The sequence below is a fragment of the Lycium ferocissimum genome, chromosome 8 (assembly GCF_029784015.1).
Source record: "Lycium ferocissimum isolate CSIRO_LF1 chromosome 8, AGI_CSIRO_Lferr_CH_V1, whole genome shotgun sequence".
Taxonomy (NCBI): domain Eukaryota; kingdom Viridiplantae; phylum Streptophyta; class Magnoliopsida; order Solanales; family Solanaceae; genus Lycium; species Lycium ferocissimum.
Window position 1 is genome coordinate 3,906,087 of NC_081349.1, and position 20,635 is coordinate 3,926,721.

The 20,635-nt window shown below is 43.4% G+C and overlaps 1 non-coding gene across 1 annotated transcript; it reads right to left on the reverse strand.

Annotated features, from left to right (window-relative positions):
- Positions 1-552: 552 nt before the first annotated feature.
- On the reverse strand, positions 553-657 carry LOC132069058 (small nucleolar RNA R71). Its single transcript, XR_009417627.1, has one exon. It is a non-coding gene; the product is annotated as a small nucleolar RNA R71 (small nucleolar RNA).
- Between the last annotated feature and the right edge of the window lie 19,978 nt (positions 658-20,635).

Sequence of the window (20,635 nt, forward strand, 5' to 3'; positions counted from 1 at the left end):
TTTTGCGCGTTACTTGGGGAATACGGTTTTGAAATTACTAAATAGTGTTTGCTTTATTGAAGTCTTTTGCTTATTCCATCACACCTTGTTTTCTACTCGTGTAAACCGGTGAGTATGAATCGAATCAGCAAAATCAACGTCCGGTAACCGGGGAATCGGTTGATCAATCCGGCAGATGAGTCAGATGATGAGAATGTGTTTGCTGAGCTTGTTCCAGATGAGGATTATGCATCTGCTATTGTTCAGCCTCGAGTTGCAGCAGCGTCGGTGAAAATTGATTCCTCTCTATATCAGTTATTGAAGCTTGAGGGGTATTTTCGGAACTCTACCGAGAATGACCCTCAACGTCATTTGCAGAATTTTGTGGATGTGTGTGCTAATCACATCGTAACAATGTTCCACAAGATGCTATTCGGTTGAGGTTATTCAAATATTCCTTGGGCGGAGAGGCAAGAACATGGTTCGAAAAGTCGCCGTAAATTCGATCACTACATGGGCGGAGATGGTGGGCTGCGTTTCTCACAAAATGGTACCCTCACAGCAAGAAGGCTGAAATTCGGGACAAGATTTATGAATTCAAGCGACGACGGGGGAACAATTATATGAAGCATGGGAGCGATTCAAGGATTATTTGCAGAAGAGCCCAAATCATGGTTTTCCGGAGAACATATTAATGGAGAAGTTCTACCGAGGGTTGGATCCAGTGTCGCAGTCAGTTGCAAATAATGCAGCTGAGGGTTGTTTTATGAACAAGTCTTATCGACGGGTGACCACCATACTTAACAAGCTGACAACTCATAATCAGGCTTGGCACTCAAACAACTCTGATGTGGTACCGTTCGGCAGTGCTATGATCCAGAATATAGTGAAGGAGAATCAAGATACTCAAAGAAACCTTGGCGAACTTGCAACAAATATTTCCTTGCGACGAAGAAGTTCGATGAATCCCGGATCAAGAAGGTAAATGTTTGTGAGGAAGAGGCGATCTTACAAAAAGGGATGTACCAGGTTCAAGATGGTCCGTTCCATGAAGGACCCCCTATGCAGATTGAAGATGCTAATTATGTGAATAACTCTCAAGGGGGTTACCAGAGACAGAATTACCAGGGTGGTTTTCAGAGTCAGAATCAGTGGAGACCTCAACAAGGTCAAGGTGCTTATAACAACTCTGGGAACTACAACCATAATTATGGTGGTGCGAACCAAGGGAGCTACAACAACAGTAACAACTTTGGGAACAAGAGTTCCAATCCTTATATACCACCAAAAGGGCAGTCAACGAACAAGGTAGTTCGAAGGTTGAAACAATGCTTGAGAAGATTCGGCAAATCGGGCCTAAGTCGAGAGAACTTTATACGGGGCCGACGGAGACAAAGTGGGTTCAATACGGCGGCTATTCGAAGCTTCGAGTCACGGATGAGAGATATTTCTAGAGAGCGCACCCTCCAGAAAGGGAGGCCTTCAGTGACACTATTCCAAATCCAAAGAATGGCGGAGGCGGTGTAGACAGTGTGTTTGCCATCACTACTAGGAGTGGCAAAACACTCAGGGGGCACGATGAGAAGGTGATTGATCTTGAGCCAATAGATGATGAGGATGAGGTGCGATCCCAAGCACCTATTGTTGTTGATGAGAATGCTGCGACAAGAAGGTTCTTGATATTCGGAGATTGCGAGACCCGAAAACACGAGCAAGCGACACTTGTGAAAGGGCCCTCCGCCCTTGACTTTCAAATCCACACCACCTTTTTCTCAAAGGTTGGTGAAAAAGAAGGAAGAAGCTAAGTTCGAGAAATTTCATGATCAAGGTGGGCGATTTTATCTCTTAATTTTCCCTTCTTGGATCTTTGTCAAGGAGATCTTAGGGCTTTGCTAAATTTGTGAAGGATTTCGACCAAGAAGAAAACGGTTCAACATGAAGCCGTAAGTTTGACTCACGGCTGACGTGAGTTCCATAAATCTCAACTACTACCGTTCGGAAGAAGGGAGATCTGGGGCGTTCGGCATCCCTTGTTCTATTGGGCACCATGATTTTGCTCGCGCTTTGTGTGATAATGGGGCGAGTATTAATTTGATGCCCCTTGCTATATACAAACAATCGGGGTTGGGGATGCCAAGGCCATTACTATGAGATTACAAATGGCCGATAGTCATCAAGAGACTGTTGGGGTGGTTGATGATGTATTTGTGCGAGTTGGTGATTTTATGTTGCCGTGATTTTGTAATTCTTATTTGTCTTGTTGATAGGGACATTCCTATTATTCGGGGAGACCTTTCCTTGCTACGGGGAGAGCTGCGATGGATTCGGAAAAAAATGAAATCAAGTTCCGAGTCAACGATGAAGAAGTGACATTTCAGGCCAGCAAAGGGATGAAGTTACCAAGTGCTTATGAAAGCATTTCGGTAATTGATTCGGTTGACATTATTGATGAAGCAGTGGAGTTCAAAATGGAAGAAGAAAGTTTGGGTGAAGCTCTAGCGGGTATTCTCGTTAATTTTGATGCTGAAGATATGGAAGGTTATGTGGAGACAGTAAATTCACTTGTTGGGTTGGGATCATATTCTTACCAACCAAAGAAGTTGAATCTTGATCTGGAAAATAGAATGACGCCTCCAGCAAAGCCTTCTATCATTGAGCCACCTAAATTGGAGCTTAAACAGCTTCCCTCACATCTGAAGTATGAGTTCCTGGGTCCGGAAAATACATTGCCAGTGATAGTGTCAGCTCTACTGACTGAGGAACAGGTTGTACAGCTTTTGGAGGTATTGAGGGAGTACAGGCGTGCTCTTGGGTGGACCATAGCTGACATTCGGGGTATTCCATCTGGGATCTGTGAGCACAAAATTCAGTTGGAGGAAGGTAGTAAACCAAGTGTAGAGCATCAGAGGCGACCGAACGAGAACATGCAAGAGGTAGTCAGAAGGAGATCATCAAGTGGTTAGATCTTTGGAGTGATTTACCGATCGGCCGACGGTAAATGGGTGAGCCGGTCCAATGTGTTCCTAAAAGGGCGGCATCAACGTGGTGCCAAATGCAAAAAATGAGTTGATCCCAACGAGAGCTTGGTGACCGGGTGGAGAGTTTGCATGGATTATCGCAAGCTCAACTCAGCCACATGCAAGGATCATTTTCCCATACCTTTTATTGATCAGATGCTTGATAGGCTAGCGGGACGTTCCTATTATTGTTTCCTTGATGGTTATTCGGGCTACAATCAGAGAAATATTGCTTTAGAAGACCAAGAGAAGACTACTTTCACATGTCCTTATGGGACATTTGGATTTAGCAGGATGCCGTTTGGGTTGTGTAATGCACCAGCTACTTTTCGGAGGGTGCATGATGTTAATCTTCTACGACATGGTAGAGGACTACTTGGAGGTGTTCATGGATGATTTTTACGTGTAGGGGATTCGTTTGAAGATTGTCTTGCCATCCGGGTCAAGTCTTTGAAAAGGTGTGAAGAGACCAATCTCGTTCTAAATTGGGAGAAGTGCCATTTTATGGTGAAGGAAGGGATAGTCCTTGGTCACAAAATCTACGAAAAGGGAATTGAGGTCGATCAAGCAAAAATTGATGTGATTGCAAAACTTCCACCACCTATCTCGGTCAAAGGTGTCCATATTTCTTGGGACATCTTTGGATTCTACGGTGCGCTTCATCAAAGATTTTTCCAAGATTGCTAACCCCATGTGCAAGCTTCTTGAAAAAGAAGCTAAGTTTGCCTTTGATAATAAATGCGGAGAAAAAGGCGATTGATGAGTTGAAAGAGCGTCTTACCCCTTGCTCCTATTATTGTTGCTCGATCGGTCCACATGCCATTTGAACTAATGTGTGATGCTAGTGGTTTTGCAATAGGTCTTGTGCTCGGGCGGAGGCACAATAAAATTATGCATCCAATCTATTATGCAAAGCGGAACATTGAATCGCCCGGATGAATTACATTGTGAGCAAGAGTTTGCTTGCCATTGTGTTTGCTTTTGAGAAGTTTCGGGCTTACTTGTTGGGGTCCAAAGTCGTGGTTTACAACGATCATGCAGCCTTGAGATATCTCATGAAAGAGGGAAGCAAAGCGCGACGATCGGATAGAGTCTTCTTCTTTGCAAAGAGTTTGATTTTGAGGTAAAAGACCGCATTAAAGTGGCACCGAAATCGGAGTTCACGACCATCTTTCTCGACTTGAGGAGGTCGGGCGACCTTCGATGAGCTTGATATTGATGATGCTTTTCCGGATGAAAGGGTGTTGGTTTGTGCACATGGAGGTGGCACCATGGTATCTTTCGATATTGCAAATTATTTGGTCACGGAGTATAATTCCAAAAAGATATCAAAGCCTACCAAAAGAAGAAATTCTTGTGGGATGCTCGATGTACATGCGGGACGAGCCTTATTTATTCCGAACATGCGGCGACAACATCATTCGGCGATGTGTTCCGGAAAATGAAGTGATGGCAATTCTAAAGGCATGCCATGACTCTCTGTCGGGGGTCATCATAGTGGAACTCGGGATTTGCGGCTAAGGTGCGAGTGCGGCTATTCGGCGACTATCTTTCATGATGCTAATCTTTTGGTGCGGTCTGTGATCGGTGTCGGAGGCGGGGAATATCGGCGAGAAGGCAAGAGATGCCTATGAATTTTGTTATGGAGGTGGAAGTGTTTGATGTACGGGGATCGACTTTATGGGGCCTTTTGTGAGTTACGGTGGAATGAAATACATCTTGGTAGTGTGGATTATGTGTCAAAATGGGTTGAAGCGGTGGCTTTACCCAATAATGAAACCAAGAGTGTTATGGGATTTCTTAAGAAGAACATATTTACTCGTTTTGGTACTCAGAGGGCAATAATCGGCGATGGTGGATCCAGCTTTTGCAATAAAGCGTTCACGGGAATCGATGGAGAAATATGGTGTAAAGCATAGGGTGGCAACGCCTTATCACCCCGGACAAGTGGACGGGTTGAGGTGTCCAATAGGAGATCAAAATATTCTAGCAAAGGCGAGTGAATGCCAATAGAGCGGCTCGGCCCGCAAGCTCGATGATGCTCTGCTGGGCATACCGTACGGCTTTGAGACTCGGTGGGACTTCGCCCCAAGCTTGTATTCGGGAAAGCTTGTCATACGCGGTTGAACTTGAACACAAAGCTATGTGGCGCGAAAATTTGAACATGGATTGGGAGGAAGCAACCAAGTGCGGTTGTTCCGATTAAATGAGATGGATGAATTTCGGTACCGGCGTATGAGAGTGCATCCTTTATAAAGAAAGGATGAAGCAATACCATGACAAAAAAGATTCGAGCGAGAGTTCTACGAGGGCGACTCTGTATTCTTGTTTAACTCTCTCGGTGAAGTTGCTACGGGTAAGCTTAAATTGGTGGTCGGGTCCGTTTGAGGTGGTAGGTGCTTCGCCCATGGCGCGGTTGAATTGAAGTCCGGAGATGGTACTCGGACATTTAAGGTGAATGGGCAGAGATTGAAGCACTACCATGGCATGATTTCGGAGGACCGGATCGTTGATCGCTACAGGTTGAAACACCTTGGAACGAACGATGATCTGGTGTACCAAGATAAGGAGTGAATGATCACCACCGTCGTGCCGTGACGTTAAATCCAGCGCTTCTTGGGAGGCAACCCAAGTGTAATGGTTGTTTTTCTTTCTATTTTTCCTTGCTTGCAACATATACAGGGTAATGGTTGTTTTGGTGCAGGAACCTATTGCTGAGAATATTGCTAAATAGCAGGTAAGTTCAGTAGGACGAAACTGTTTTGCAACATTGCAAAATACGCCTGAAGTTTACGGACCGTATTTCACAATACGGCTCGTAAATTGGGGCGTATTTAACAATGTCACAAAACGGTAAGCGTAATGCGACATGGCAGTTTACGCCCATGGAGGACGGACCGTATTTTGAAATACGGTCCGTAAACCTGATCGTAAATTCTCATGAGACATTACAGTGTACTGCCCCAATCGACATCTCTAAATACGGGACGTAAATCACTTTACGGACCGTATTTACAAACAAAAAAAAAAAAATTTTAATTGAAAAGCTGTAAATAAAAGAGGAAACCGACGGGCATAACACATCAAATTTCATTTCCCTCCACGTTCCCACCCATCATTTCCCTCCTTACAACCCTTAATCTCCCACCTTCTAACCCCCATAATAGCACCACCCACACCTGCACAACCTACCCACTGCCCCCAAATTTCGAATTTTGCTATGCCCTAGGTTTAAATTCGTTTGTGATTGAAGTTGTGCCCTGTATATCTGTGCTTCTTCATCAGTTACCAGGTATGATTGCCTCTTCCCATTCTTCTTCTTGTTCTTTCTGTGAATTTCAATCTGAGGGCGTGAAGTTGTGAGGCTGGGCGTGTGAAATTAAGCTTGGTTAATGATCTTGTGGGGGATGCATATTTTTAAATTCTTTCAAATTCTTGTGGGTCATTGTCATTCCACCCAAATGGGTTGGAGGGCATTCCATACTTCAAAACTTTAAAAATTTGAAGTTTTGGTTTGCCCACCAATGGCTTGACTCTGCGGGAATTGACAAAATAGAATGAACAGTAGGTGAAGTCTGAGTAACCTCATCCCCGAAATACGTGAAACCGAGCTGTGCATTGAAATCTTGAAATGAAACGATGTCTGGGTCTGTGGTCTGAAACACGATCGTAATTTACGGACCGTATTATAGTTTACGGTCCGTATTTAAAGATTTTAACATTGGACGAGGAATGTTGGTCGAGAAAAAATGCGGTTTACGGTCACATTTTACGGACCAAGTAAAGTGATTTACGGTCCGTCTTTTCGTTTACGACCACGAACGAAGCTGGATCTTTAGCAGAGACAAGTTTGGTGGAATGTTCCATTGTGCCTAATATGCTCCATCTTTTGCAGGAATGGGTATGAAACGGAAAGCAACAAAGCTGGGGGCCCCAAGCACAGGCAAACGAAGGAAAGCGCGCTCGGGTTCTAGGTTGGTAGATGAGCCTTCCACTTCGGAAGACGAACATTCAGGGTCCGAGCACGCCGAGGTTATACCGCCACCAAAGGTCCGGGGGGCCCCCACCCGTGATGCAGTGGCAACCCCATCAGCTTTGCCTTCACCGATGACGCCATCACCGTCTGCATCGGAAGCCTCCCAGTCTGAAGAGGGGGATTCTGATGCGGAGGGATCAAGCGGGCAGGCTGCCACCCAGACTCCGCCAGAGAGTGATCCGGCTGATGGTACGCCACCCAAGGGGCTTAAACTTGTCGTCCGGTCCAAACGGCTAGGTGCGGACAAACTCAGGTTCTCGATCAAAGGGTCGAAGGAATTATATGATCAATGGATGACCGGGTCAGAAAACGGGGGACGGCCGTCGCGGAAAATATTTGAAGAACGGCGGCGGTTTTCGATGGCATTTCGGCTCATCCACGGTGGATGACACCATGAGGGGTATAAGTTGGATGCGTTCACTCGTAGCCGGGCGAATATGCCCACCATTGTGCGAGTTCTATACGCGTCGTATGGGGGTCACGATGGTGAGAAAGAAGCCGAGTCTTGCGTGGCACCATATTCCCATGCGGAACATGTGACGATCCGGAACACCTCAGTCGATATTTCCTCCAAAGCCATCAACGGGGTTACGGTTCGGTGATGATTTTGTGCGCCTATACCGAGCTTTGTTTCATGACAAACGAGCGGGGAAAGATAACAAGTCCGTCGGGGAATGAATCGCGACACTAATAACATCTGAGCCACATGAGCAAAAATGGACGAATGACGGAAGAATTAAAATTACTAAGAGTTGTTTGTCGCGGCAGGCCAAATTTTGGTGGACGCTTTTGCGGTACAGGATCACTCCAACCCAGGCAGACAATACACTTTCCACCAGTCAAGCGGTCACTATTGCCTCATTCATGTCCAGGTACCCGATGAATATAGGGGAATTGATAGCGGAGGAGCTGCATGTGCGGGCCCACAAACCAAATCAAAATATGGTATTCCGTGTCGATCACGGCAAACGGGCTTCCGGCTTCAGTGGGACGGCACGATCATGTTCGTATCGTCGGGATTGGAGGAAAAATAAGGTGGTAAAGAGAGAGGGACTTAGAGGCGGATCGGCCCGGAGTGATGACGACGACACTCGGCTCGAGTTGGTCGGCCGTGCTTATGGCCTAATCTAGTAGATGCTGGGGTTCGGTCTTTGCTTCTTCGGGCTTTGAGGGTCCCACGTTAGATGATCCGGTGCCGGGTGCACGGATCTGCGCAAGCACGCCGCGGTATTTACGGGCAAGATCTCGGCCCCCACCTCCGACCACACAAGGTCCTCGCCCCGGGGCCCGCAGTACGGCTGCGTCGGCAGTGAGCACTTCGATCAGGTTTGGGGCTAACTGCCGCTTGACCCCGACTAATTATGGTCGGTGCAATCAAAGCGGTGCGGACCGAAAGGCAAGTCGACGAATGCTTTGCGGTTCGGCCGAAGGTGGTGAAAATAGTGCGGCGGTTGGTCAGGCGACCGCGAAATCCGTGCGAATTTGAGAAACGACACGAGGTGTATCAAGCTAGACTTGACGGCTTTGAGCGAATTGTTGACTCGAGAAGCCGACCGCGCTTCACCGGGGAGTCTAGTTACGTGAGGCGTGGTAGAGAAGTTGAAAAAGGAGCTTGAAACACTCGAGGGCACGGGATGATAGCCGCGCCGGCCTGCGGCACCACGTCCCATTTTGCCTACTACATTTAAGGTCTTTGGATTTGCTTGATTCGAGGAGGAGAGAGGCTCGCCGAACCCTCGATCGCGTGCGGAAAGCGGATCGGTGAGCCCCGTGAGGACCGAAGAGTTGGCCATGCGGTTAAGAAGCGACGAGGACTGCGGCGAGGCAATCTTGCAATCACTGGTTGAGCCGCAGCGCCAACCTGGAGAGTCCTCCAGTCAACAGCCGGATGTAGCAGGCCATTCATGAGGTGCTCGCTAGCACCAAAGGTACCATATTTTTTTTCCCCCTCGTCCTTATTTTAAGCACTGGGACAGTGCTTGATTCTTAAGTTGGGGGTGGTTAGGATGTAGCATTGTACTGTAAATAGGTGTTTAGGAACCCACTTGCTTTTCTTTGCCGAGTTCTTTCACGAGGGGATGTTATTATGTTGAAACTGGCATGTATAGGATGTTTCTTAGGTTAAATAGAATAATTTTGACTTAGTTGGTGTTACTTTGTAACTGATGGCATGTGTTATGGTTTGTTGAAAACTTTGGACCCCTCAGAAAATTTCACAAAAAAATTGCATACGGGAAACGATTTTATTGTCGACATGATTGATTCTTTATATGACATTGTGATTATTGGGGTATTTTGTGAAACGAATGACTACTTAGAGGTCGTGAGTGTAAAAAATGATTATCCTTAGGCCAATGTGTGTGTGAGTTGTTAGTTTTATTACTTTTATGTATAATCTAGAACTTGCTCGTTAGTCTTGTTTGAAATCCGAAAGTTAGTTTGGGTTGTGAAATGATCTTAGGCTTTCCTTTTGTAAATAGTCTTTGCCTAAATACGCCTTACCAAAAGTGAAAGTATCCCTAGTTTCCCCTTTTGAGCACATTGACCTTTTTATTGACTAGCCAGAAATCGTGAAACCATTCCCTTTGTGCAATAACTCGACTTCGCACCGTTCCTCCTTGATGCTACTAGATAGACGAGGCGAAATACTAAAGTGGGGTGAATTAAATGTGGAATAGATGTTAAAAACATAAGTTGGGGGTGGTGGAATTTGTTAGTAGGAAGTCGATGTGGTAGTTGGTACAAAAAAAAAAAAAAAAAAAAAAAAAAAAAAAAAAAAAAATATCAAAAAAATTGAATCACAAAAAGAATTGCTAGTTGGATAGGAATAAAACCACATCAAGGTCGATAACTTGAAAGGAAACGAAGGAATTGGAAAGAAAAGAGGCAAATCAGGGTAAAGAGATGTTGTAGCGTCAAGGAGGGTCAGTCACTGATACCCAAAAAGTATCCTACCCGTCCCTAAGCCTACATTACAAGCCGAAACAAGTCCTAATGTGATCACAACTAAGCGAGCCTAGGATGAAAACATAGAAAATAAGGGCAAGCCTATGGTATTTGCATGTGTAGATATGAAGTTCTTTGTGAGCGTGAGCGTCTTTCTCCTCCCTTTCGTCTTCGTCCCATTCGTGTTATGGATATGTGTGTTGGGACATTCGTTGGTCTATGTGAGGGCATAAGGATGAGATTTGAGCAAAAAAAGTGTCCGCCTAAAGTAAGCATTTGTGTACGACATGATATGTTCGATAATGTGATGTCATGCATTGACTTCATTGTTAGTCGTAACGTTCTTGAGTTGTGTGCATATTGCTTGAACATAGAAAGTCGGGGTGGTCGTTTAAAAGGAAAACATGCATGCCGGTAGTTCAAAGTCAAAACCAACGTAGACATTATTATTCGTAGATCTTTATGTGTTAGATTGAGTCGTGTTTTGAAGGGCTTGCTTGAGGACAAGCAAATACTTTAAGTTGGGGGTGTTGATGTGGCGTGATTTTACGCCACAATCGATCTTTTTGGCTATAAGTTTTACTTGTTTTTAAGCGAGTCTATGTGATTTTACGTGCTTTCTAGTGTTTTCGGGAAAAGGCAGTTGTTGACTTGATCACGGTTGAAGTGCGAAACGATCGTAAAATGCGGTTACGGACCGTATTCTGTCACAATACGGAGCCGTATTCCATGAAGAATCGTATTAAAGGACTTGAAACGAAGTCAAGTTGGGAAGATGGTGATTTACGAGGCTGAGTTTACGGACCGTATTTCGGTTTACGGTCCGTATTCCATTTCGTATTTAACCGATCGAGCGGTTAGCGAGAGAAAGTCGATTTTGGAAGGTATTTGAAAGACGACGAGGAGGTTTACGGACCGTAAACCACTTCTGATCCGTATCTTAGAAGATTGAGATTCCTGAGAATTTAGAAGACGACACGGCACAGAACCACTTCACGGTCCAGTAAAGTGATTTACGAGCCCGTATTTCATCATGACGGGACTGAAGTGCAAATCGTAACTTGTGTATTTTTTCCAAACATATAAATAGTTCATTGTAGGGTTTTATTAGGGTGTGCGGATATAATTAGTTTTTGACTTAGAACATAAGATACTCTGAGTTTTTTTTGAAGGTTCTAACATCGATCAATTATTCTCAATTCCTCTTTTATTCAAAGTAAGCAATTATGAACTCTTGATTTCTTGTTTCTTGTTCTTTGTCATGAATAGCTAATTTCCCTTACTAGGGTTGTGAACCCAATTGATGGGTGTTTTGTGATTGGGTTGTGATTGATATACAAATAATGGATTATTAGGGTTTGTTTATTCTTCATTCTTCATTCATAATTAATGGTTGCAAACATTGATTAAAGCCACAAACCTTGATTTATTTGGGAAAATAATTAGGGTTGGAAAGAATAAACAACAAGAACTCAAAGCATTAAACTTTGTTTAATAAATTCACTTAGGAATAAGAAGAATTTCCTTGGCATGATTAATCATTCTTCATAACCACTTTCTTGTATTTGGGAAAATCATAGAAAGAAATAATCTTTATCTATTGGAAAATAGTATAGATTCATATAGAGATTAAGTGCATTCAAATAATGATCCATTAGAAGTATATCAAGATCAATACATGATCATACACTTTATCTAAAAAGAGGACACAACCTTAGCTTCTTTTACCATAAAGTCACAATCAAATCAATAGTTAGCAATCGATTACTAAAAACCCAATCTTTACCAAAATCATCGGATTAAGACATCGGACCTAAAAATAGCAATCTACGAATTTAGTAACCTTTTCACACTTTATTCTGTGGGATTCGAAATTTGACCTTGTTGGGTTACTATATTTGACAACGTCCGCGTTATACCGTTAATAGGTGTAATTTGAGCGTATAACGCGGACGTTGTCAAATATAGTAACAACAAGGTTTGTCAATCCCGTGAATAGTGGTGTGAAAAGGTTACTAAATTCGTAGATTGCTATTTTTAGGTCCGATGTCTTAATCCGATGATTTTGGTAAAAGATTGGGTTTTTTGCTTCTTGCTAACTATTGATTTGATTGTGACTTTATGGTAAAAAACTAGGTGTGTCCCTTTAGAGTGTATGATCATGGGTATTGATCTTGATATACTTCTAATGGATCATTATTTGAATGCACTTAATCTCATATGAATCTATACTATTTTCCAATGGAAAGATTATTTTTTTTTCATGATTTCCCAGTACGAATGGTATGAAGAATGATTAATCATGCGAAATTCTTCTTATTCTAAGTGAATTTATTAAACAAAGTTTAATGCTTTGAGCTTTGTTATTTTTTCCCAACAATTATTTTCCCAAATAAATAAAGGTTTTGGCAATATTTTGAACCTTTAAATTGAATAAAAGAATGAAGAATAAACAAACTAAAAATCTTATTGTATATCAACCCAACCAACCCAAAACCCCTAATTGGTTCAAACCTAGTAGAAATTAGCTATTCATGACAAAAACAAGAAACAAGAATTGAAGAGTTCTAATTGCTATTTTGAAAAAAAGAAAATTTAAAGAATAATTGGATTGATGTTAGAACCTTCAAAAACTTGAAGAAATTTAGTTCTAATCAAAAACAATTTTACCCCACCCCTAATAAAACCCTACAATGAACTATTTATATGTTTGGAAAATACCAAGTTGCAGATTTTCACTTCATCCCATCATGATAAAACAATCCGTAAATCACTTTACGGACCGTAAATTTCAGATCTTCAAATCATAAATCTCAATCTTAAGATACGGACCGTAAAGTGGTTTACGGTCCGTAAACCTCTCGTTTCTTTAAGCTTCAAAAATCGAACTCGCATAACCGTTTGACTCGGTTAAATACGAAATGGAATACGGACCGTAAAATCGAAATGCGATAAATAAACTTCGACAAATAAATCACCATCTTCCCAACTTGACTTTCTGTTTCGAAGTCCTTTAATGCGACCATGGAATACGGCCCGTATTGTAGAATACGGTCCGTAAACTTCGATTTTACGACCTCGTTCTTGCACTTCAAATCGTGATCAAGTCAAATCCGTTCCTTTCGAAAAACACTAGAAAGCACGTAAAATCACATAGACTCGCTTAAAAAACAAGTAAAACTTATAGCCAAAAAGCATCGATTGTGGCGTAAAATCACGCCACATCAATGCTGCCCAATTTTCCTTAGAAGTAGAGGTCCGTTCTTATAAATTCGTAACTAACGACTACATGAATTCTCTTGAAGGTATGTGTAAGCACATTAAAGGAAGAACGAGCAAGCAATAAGGATAGTAAACGTCAAAGGTATGTAAGGCCGTCCCTTTTCTTTCAAGGCATGATCCTTAGGCTATAGCTTCGTAAATGTTTCTATGTCTCTCTCGTTTTCATAAGTTAAATGCTTACGTCTCCAAGGCATAAATTCCTATTCTAATAATCCATAGTTGTTTTCCCAAATTGCCATGTTCTTCAAACCAAAGATGTACGATTTTGTGAGCCTTCATGATAACGAAATGAGCATGTTTTACGATAGAAATGGTAAAGCCAAAGTTGAGGACATATTCATAATGATGAAGGTTATGATGATTTTTATGGCCGTCACGGTCTCAAGTTAGGAGTTTAATGTTTTTACGAGAATGATTTTATGCTCAGAGAGCTCAGGAGTTCATGATTTCAATGACGACATAAGAATGTCAAGCTATCTATCAACCCTTTTTATTTCATTCATGAATCTTGTGCAAGGGTTTTCTCAAAAATCCCAAAGACATACGGATTGACTTAACACAAGATTATAGCCTTTGTTTTACCTTCCCTTAAAAGAGTTATCGTTCATATTTGTAGCGTTCATTGATAGTCCCACCTTACTATGATTGTTCCTTCAAGGTGAGGCGTGATGACCATGATGAATCCATAACCTAGTCGGGGGGCTACGACCTTACGTCCCTCCGATAGAACTATACCTTTTCCTTGAGCTCTTGTGCGTACTATGTATATTATGTATGTATATGAGATGAAAAATGTTTTCGGGGAAATGGGGAAAGGTGAGGCGCTATAGACGCATAGCTACGATCGCTGGCATATCATGTTATGTTTTCATATCCCGGACGCGGGCTAGATGGGTGATAGATCGGGCCGTACGTTCCGCGGCATAGTTTTTATATATATATATATATATGATGACAGATGGATCGGGCTACACGTTCCGTAGCAATATATAATATGATGTTTATGAGTATGCATGCATGAATCCGCCTCGAGGCAAGCGATCTTTTGTTATTCATTGTGTTATGTTATCCTTATCACCTCTTTATTTTATTGATGTATGCCTTACATACTCGGTACATTATTAAACCGACGTCCTTTTCTTTGGACGCCGTGTTCATGCCCACGAGGTAGACGGGGGGCGGTCCCGGCATTAGAAGCCACCCCCGGTCCGAGGAGCACTCCATCTTCGGAGGTGCTATTTGGTTGATCCCTTTTGTGTATATTGTATATGTCATCCGGTAGAGGCTCGTAGGTACTAGACGTGGGTTGTGGTTCCATGATGTAGGCAAAGGTGTGTATGTTTATAAATTACGATACCGAACGGGTTTTTGTAGTACGACATAATGTTTCTAGCAAAAGCAAATTCTCTATTTAAGGTATTCAGATAAAGACGAATGTTTGTCAATTGAGTTAAGGAAGTGTTAGTGCGAGCGGTGCTCGGTGGTTAGCCCCGGGTGCCCGTCGCGGCCCCTAGACGGGTCGTGACAGAAGTGGTATCAGAGCAGTTTGTCCTAGGAAGTGTTTACGAGCCATGTCTAGTAGGGTCTTGTTTATCGGTGTGTTATGCACCACATCCATAAACAGGAGGCTACCGGGCATTTAGGAAATATGACCATCCTTCTTGTTAATAGATCGTGCGATAAAGCTGTGTTATAAGATTAATCCCTTCCTAATGGTGCATTATAATTTCAGCAAAGCCGATGAAAGGAAGATATACGAGCGCCCGGAAGAGCAAGGGGTGGTTGAAGAAAGGCTTGATCGAGGGCCGTCTACGGGTATAGAGGAAGGTGAAATCCCGGGATAAGACCCCGCCTCGAGGTTCCCGCCCCCCGTCCATGTTTGAGGATCGGAGGGGAGTATCGATCTTAGCTCCGGCACCCCCCGTTCCTTCGCCGGATGCTTCGGTTCAAGAGATGAGACGGTACTATCCTTTTATTGACTTAGTTGGTAGCCGCTCGGGCTCGGCGGCAAGATGGAGGTCACGATAACGGGGCTGGAGAAAGGGGTTATTCTTCGTGGTTGGATCGGGGGATCGAGGGTATTCTCTCGCGGTTTCTAGACCCGGATTTGATGGACCTACGTACTCAAGGTCACCTAGGGATCTCAAAGCTTCCGGTTCTCGGATGCGAGTGGTTCTAGTCGAAGAGATCATGTACCGCGATGTACTCGGTGTCGCGGTTACATTGGGGACGTGTCGTCGGGGGCTCGAATGTTTATTATGCTTTGTGCTCGGCTTAGGCCATGTAAAGCGCCATTGCCCTTCGCTACGTGGTAAAGGTAAAGTTCGGATTACAGAAGTGGTAGCTGACTCTTCATCACCGACACGCCCTCCGAGACCAAGGTCACAGATGCTAGTAAGTAGTGCTAGAGATCGAAGGACGCCCTAGGAGTGGATCCGCGCTCGTATCCGTACGGCTCGCCGAACGACGGGATTATGAGTCCTCTCGGATATGGCTCGGGTATATCGTTAGCACCCTTGTATGATTGATGTGAATGCATGTGTTAATAATCCATATAGTAAATGTAATGTGCACGACAAAGAATAGTAGACCGAGTATACTTTGTTTCGTGAGAGGCTGTATGTTATAAGAAGGCTTGCAAACAAGATCCGAAAGTGTCACCCCAGAGTAAATTCGATCTTGGTATAATGAGCACGTGACAAATTGTGATGTTAAGGATAGCAAGGAGATGCCTAAGGGTGGGCCAAGCCACTATACACGAATACGAGGATGAAACCGATAAGCGAACTAGGGAGCGGTAGATGAGAAAGCTTGGAGAACCTTGTTAGAGAGAGTTTAGAGGAGGGTTCTCCTCGGCAATGGTGATAATAGCTTGACACCTAAGAAGGAATCGAGAGAAAGTGATGTAGTAAAGTAGTAGTGGCCGTGATTGGTGTGATTAAGAGGATGAATGAGGAGCTAGTTAGGCGTACGGGACCAATACGGCCAAGTAAAGCAAACAAGCAACGAGCGGTGCGATTAGTAGGAGGAGGATCGACACGATAGGAGTGATACGGAAGAATGATCGGGAGGAACGAAACCGGTTTTAGGAAGCAAGGGACGGGTTAATACGGTGGTATATCTAGGAGCAAAAGCGATGTCAAGTTAAGAATATGGTTTCTCATACGAAGAGTTAAGGATCGATTACAAAGTGGAAGGAAATAATATAAGTCGGCGAGGAAGGAGCGAAGCGAGAATATAGCAAAAAAAGGAGGAAATGTATGAACTACGAGTGTCTAAAGAATAGTGGCATGGTGGTTAAGGGAGAATATGTTTCTCACGAATGTCCTATCGAGGTTAGATGGAGGAAGTAAATGGAGTAAAGAGTTGAAGAGGAAAAGATGATCATGAGTCATGGATTTGCGGTACGACGATGAAGCGATGGAGTAGAGTTATAATCAATGACGATAGTGGTACGATGCGGTTATGAAATCGGTGCCAAGCGTAAATAAGAGTAAAAGAGAAGGGGGCATGGGTAACTAGACCTACTACAAAGTAAGCATCCCTACGGGACAGGAAGTTGTTAATTGGAGCAAATTCAGATACAGACATATAGCTACTGGTTGAGCCAAAAAAAAATACGTTTTGCTCAGATTCTTTAACATCGGGTGCATTACTTGGTATGGCTGTAAGGTGAGTATGTTGAGATTCCACGTATAAATTGTTATAGCCATAGGCGTAGTGAACGGTATGAGTAAGGCCTAGTATAGTCAAGAGTGCTGGATTCAAGATTCGGTGCGGTGAAACCCTAAGAAGGGGGGGGGGGGAGCGAATAGAGAGGATGCCAGTGTGAAGGTTGAAATTATGAACCTTACGGGAAGTGTATTGGCTAAAGGAGGTAGAGTAATGTGACATCCAAAAGCAAGAAGAAGGCGAAGAAGGAGAGCCGTGAGTCGGCAAATGGTAAAACGCCGATGACAGGTGGAGGTGGATCCACAGTTCCCCGGGGAGTATACTATCCCTTCCTACCTCTAAGTTACAAGCCCTAGATGAAATTTTAGGGCAATATGGGGCCGATTGGTGAAACTTTATGTCCCTTGAGGTCCCAAGTGGCGCAAAATGAGGGATAAGATTGCAAAACTCTGATTGGTGCGACATGATGGAAGAAGAGTTGGAATCAGTTTAGGGAGTATTATTCAAACGGGTGATAGTAGTCACGGGAGGAAGGCATGCTATTCTGAGACACAGAGTGAATTATGAGATTAACAGGGATTTTATCGTGGGATTACCTCATTCCGAGGCAAGGACATTAGCGAAAAAGTCATTGCGAAGGGTATTGACATCTACATGAACATGACCATAGATACGATATGCGAATGAGTATGTTTAGGAATGCGAGTATGGATATAGAAGTATATATATAGGTAAATGTGTATGAACGTGCGTTGCACAAAGGTTATGTAACTTGTAGGTATCCACGCATCGCCAATGAAGTCGAAAGAGGAACTAGATGAAGAGTAAGAGGTAAGATAGGGGCAATGGGGTCATAATACTCCGGCGAGGGAAGACATATGATAAACTAAGTCAGAACGTTGAGCGGGGACTATTGTTAAGGGCAGATAGGACAATCACTTAGAATACGACATCAGTATATGTTATACACTTACTACAATAGCCCTGGGATATGGTAAATGGCGAAAGCGATAACGTCACGGGATGAAGAGGAAGCGTAGTCTCCGGTATAGTAGGTCTTACGGGATTGTATGCAAGGGGCAAGGTAGATCATGAACTAGACCTACTCATGTCAATAAATGGTGCTCAAGCGACGGAGAAAAGAATTTATAAAAAAGGTACCCATTACCACATTAGATGGGCAAGTGCAAAGACTTTGAAATAAGGGAGTAGTTGAGTCAAGGGAATAGATGGCATATCATGTTATGTTTTCATATCCCGGACGCGGGATACCCGGACGCGGGCTAGATGGGTGATGGATCGGGCCGTACGTTCCGCGGCATAGTTTTTATATATATATATATATATATATGATGACAGATGGATCGGGCTACACGTTCCGTAGCAATATATAATATGATGTTTATGAGTATGCATGCATGAATCCGCCTCAAGAGGCAAGCAGTACTGGTTATTCATTGTGTTATGTTATCCCCTTATCACCTCTTATTTTATTGATGTATGCCTTACATACTCGGTACATTATTCGTACTGACGTCCTTTTCTTTGGACGCTGTGTTCATGCCCACAGGTAGACAGGAGGCGGTCCAGCTCGGTAGAAGCCACCAGCCGGTCTGAGGAGCACTCCATCTTCCGGAGGTGCTATTTGGTTGATCCCTTTTGTGTATATTGTATATGTCATCCAGTAGAGGCTCGTAGGTACTAGACGTGGGTTGTGGTTCCATGATGTAGACAGTGTGTATGTTTATAAGTATTCTGAAACAGGTTTTTGTATTACAGCATAATGTTTCTAGCGAAAAGCAAATTCTCTATTTAAGGTATTCAGATAAAGACGAATGTTTGTCAATTGAGTTAAGGAAGTGTTAGTGCGAGCGGTGCTCGGTGGTTAGCCCCGAGTGCCCGTCGCGGCCCCTAGACGGGTCGTGACAGATACTCAACTTAAATATAAGGGTAGAAATCATTTACATACCTTGAGGGGTCAAGAATCCCAAGAATCAATTCAACTTCAACTTCAACTCCCTAACTTCACAACCTTAAAGAAACCCTAGAAGCAACCTTCTTTTTCACCATCTCGGGTTTACGGGGTCCGGGTCTTGTCAAATCTTCACTAATATGATGGAAAATATTGGGAGAGAATATATTAGGGTTTTTATGATTTTTTTTGAAGGAGAAAAATATGAAATAGAGTCATGGACCACACTATTTATACTTAGAAGCCAAAAGGCTACGGCGTCAGGTTGGACGGCGGGTCGATGACCCGTTGACGAGTTGACGGTCGGTCGGACCGCACTTCGACTGCGCTTGCGGATGTATGGTTGCGGGATCCTGTCGACGCAGCACGTCACGGTCCGTCGAACATGTCGGCGACCGTCGACGATGGGTAAGTATCTGCGGATTTCGGATTCGGTTCGGATCACGTCGATTCAATTCGTCAACTTCCTAACTACGTAAATAGGAATATCTGCGGTACCTGCGTGCCGGTAAGACATTTTCTTCCTCCAAATTCGGGCTCGAGTCTCTATTCCAAGTGTATGCCGACTAGGAAACCATAAGTTCTACTACTACGAACATGAGGGGTGTAACAAGTAGTGGAGCATCCGACTCGACGGTCCCTCGACGCCGTGTATATACGGCTAGCTGCATCGGTAAACAAGATCGTAAGACATCCACGATGTTGTTACATGTATATTATCGGTCTCCTACCTATGATGTGTATGTATGCAGTTGACCTATGTTCTACCTTATCATATGTTACGCACTTTTTTATTCTTTGTAAATTTGGGATAGAGCTGAGTTGATTAAACCTTTTGAGGTGTCGCCGGTTGGTGATCGGTTATAGCTAGGCGAATCTTGGAGTGTGTGTTGTTATAGTTTTGTGACCAGCCACATAGTAGCGATTTGATTGAGTTAGATATTATTGATTTTGATGTTATTATGGGCATGGGCTGGTTGGCTTCTTGTTATGCTAATATTGATTGCGGAGAAAAGATGGATCGATTTCGGTTCCCAGTGAGCCGATCCTAAAGTTGAAGGGCAATCTTTGCTTCGCCTAAGGGTAGGTTATGTCTACCTTAAGGCGGAGAAGATGATCGAAAAGGTATATTATTCACCTAGTTTAAGTTCATGTTATTGCAAGCGAGTCGCCGACTCTTCGATGCATTCAATGGTTAATGAGTTCCCAGAAGTGTTTATAGACGAGCTTCCGAGCATTCCCCTAGAGGGGAGATTGATTTCCTTTATTGACCTGTTGCCGGACACTCGGCCAATATCTATCCCCTCTTATAGGATGGCACTGCGGAGTTGAAAGAATTGAAGGAAGTGTTGAAGGATTTGATCGAGAAGGGCTTTATTAGTCCTAGTACATCGCGTAGAGCGCGGTGTTATTTGTAAGAAAAGAAGGATGGCACTTTTGCCAATGTGTATTAATTATAGGCAATTGAATAAAGTATTTGTAAAGAATAATATCCGCTCTCGAATATCGATGGTTTATTCGATCAGTTGCAAGCGCTAAATATTTCTCGAAAATAGACTTGAGATCGGGATACCCTAGGTTAGGGTGAAGGAAGAGGACATTAGAAGTTGGCATTCCGGACTAGATATGGCCACTATGAGTTTCGTGTTATGTCGTCGTTCGGGCTAACTAATGCCCCGGTCGTATTCATGGATTTGATGAATCGTGTATTCGGACCACTTCAGATTTGTT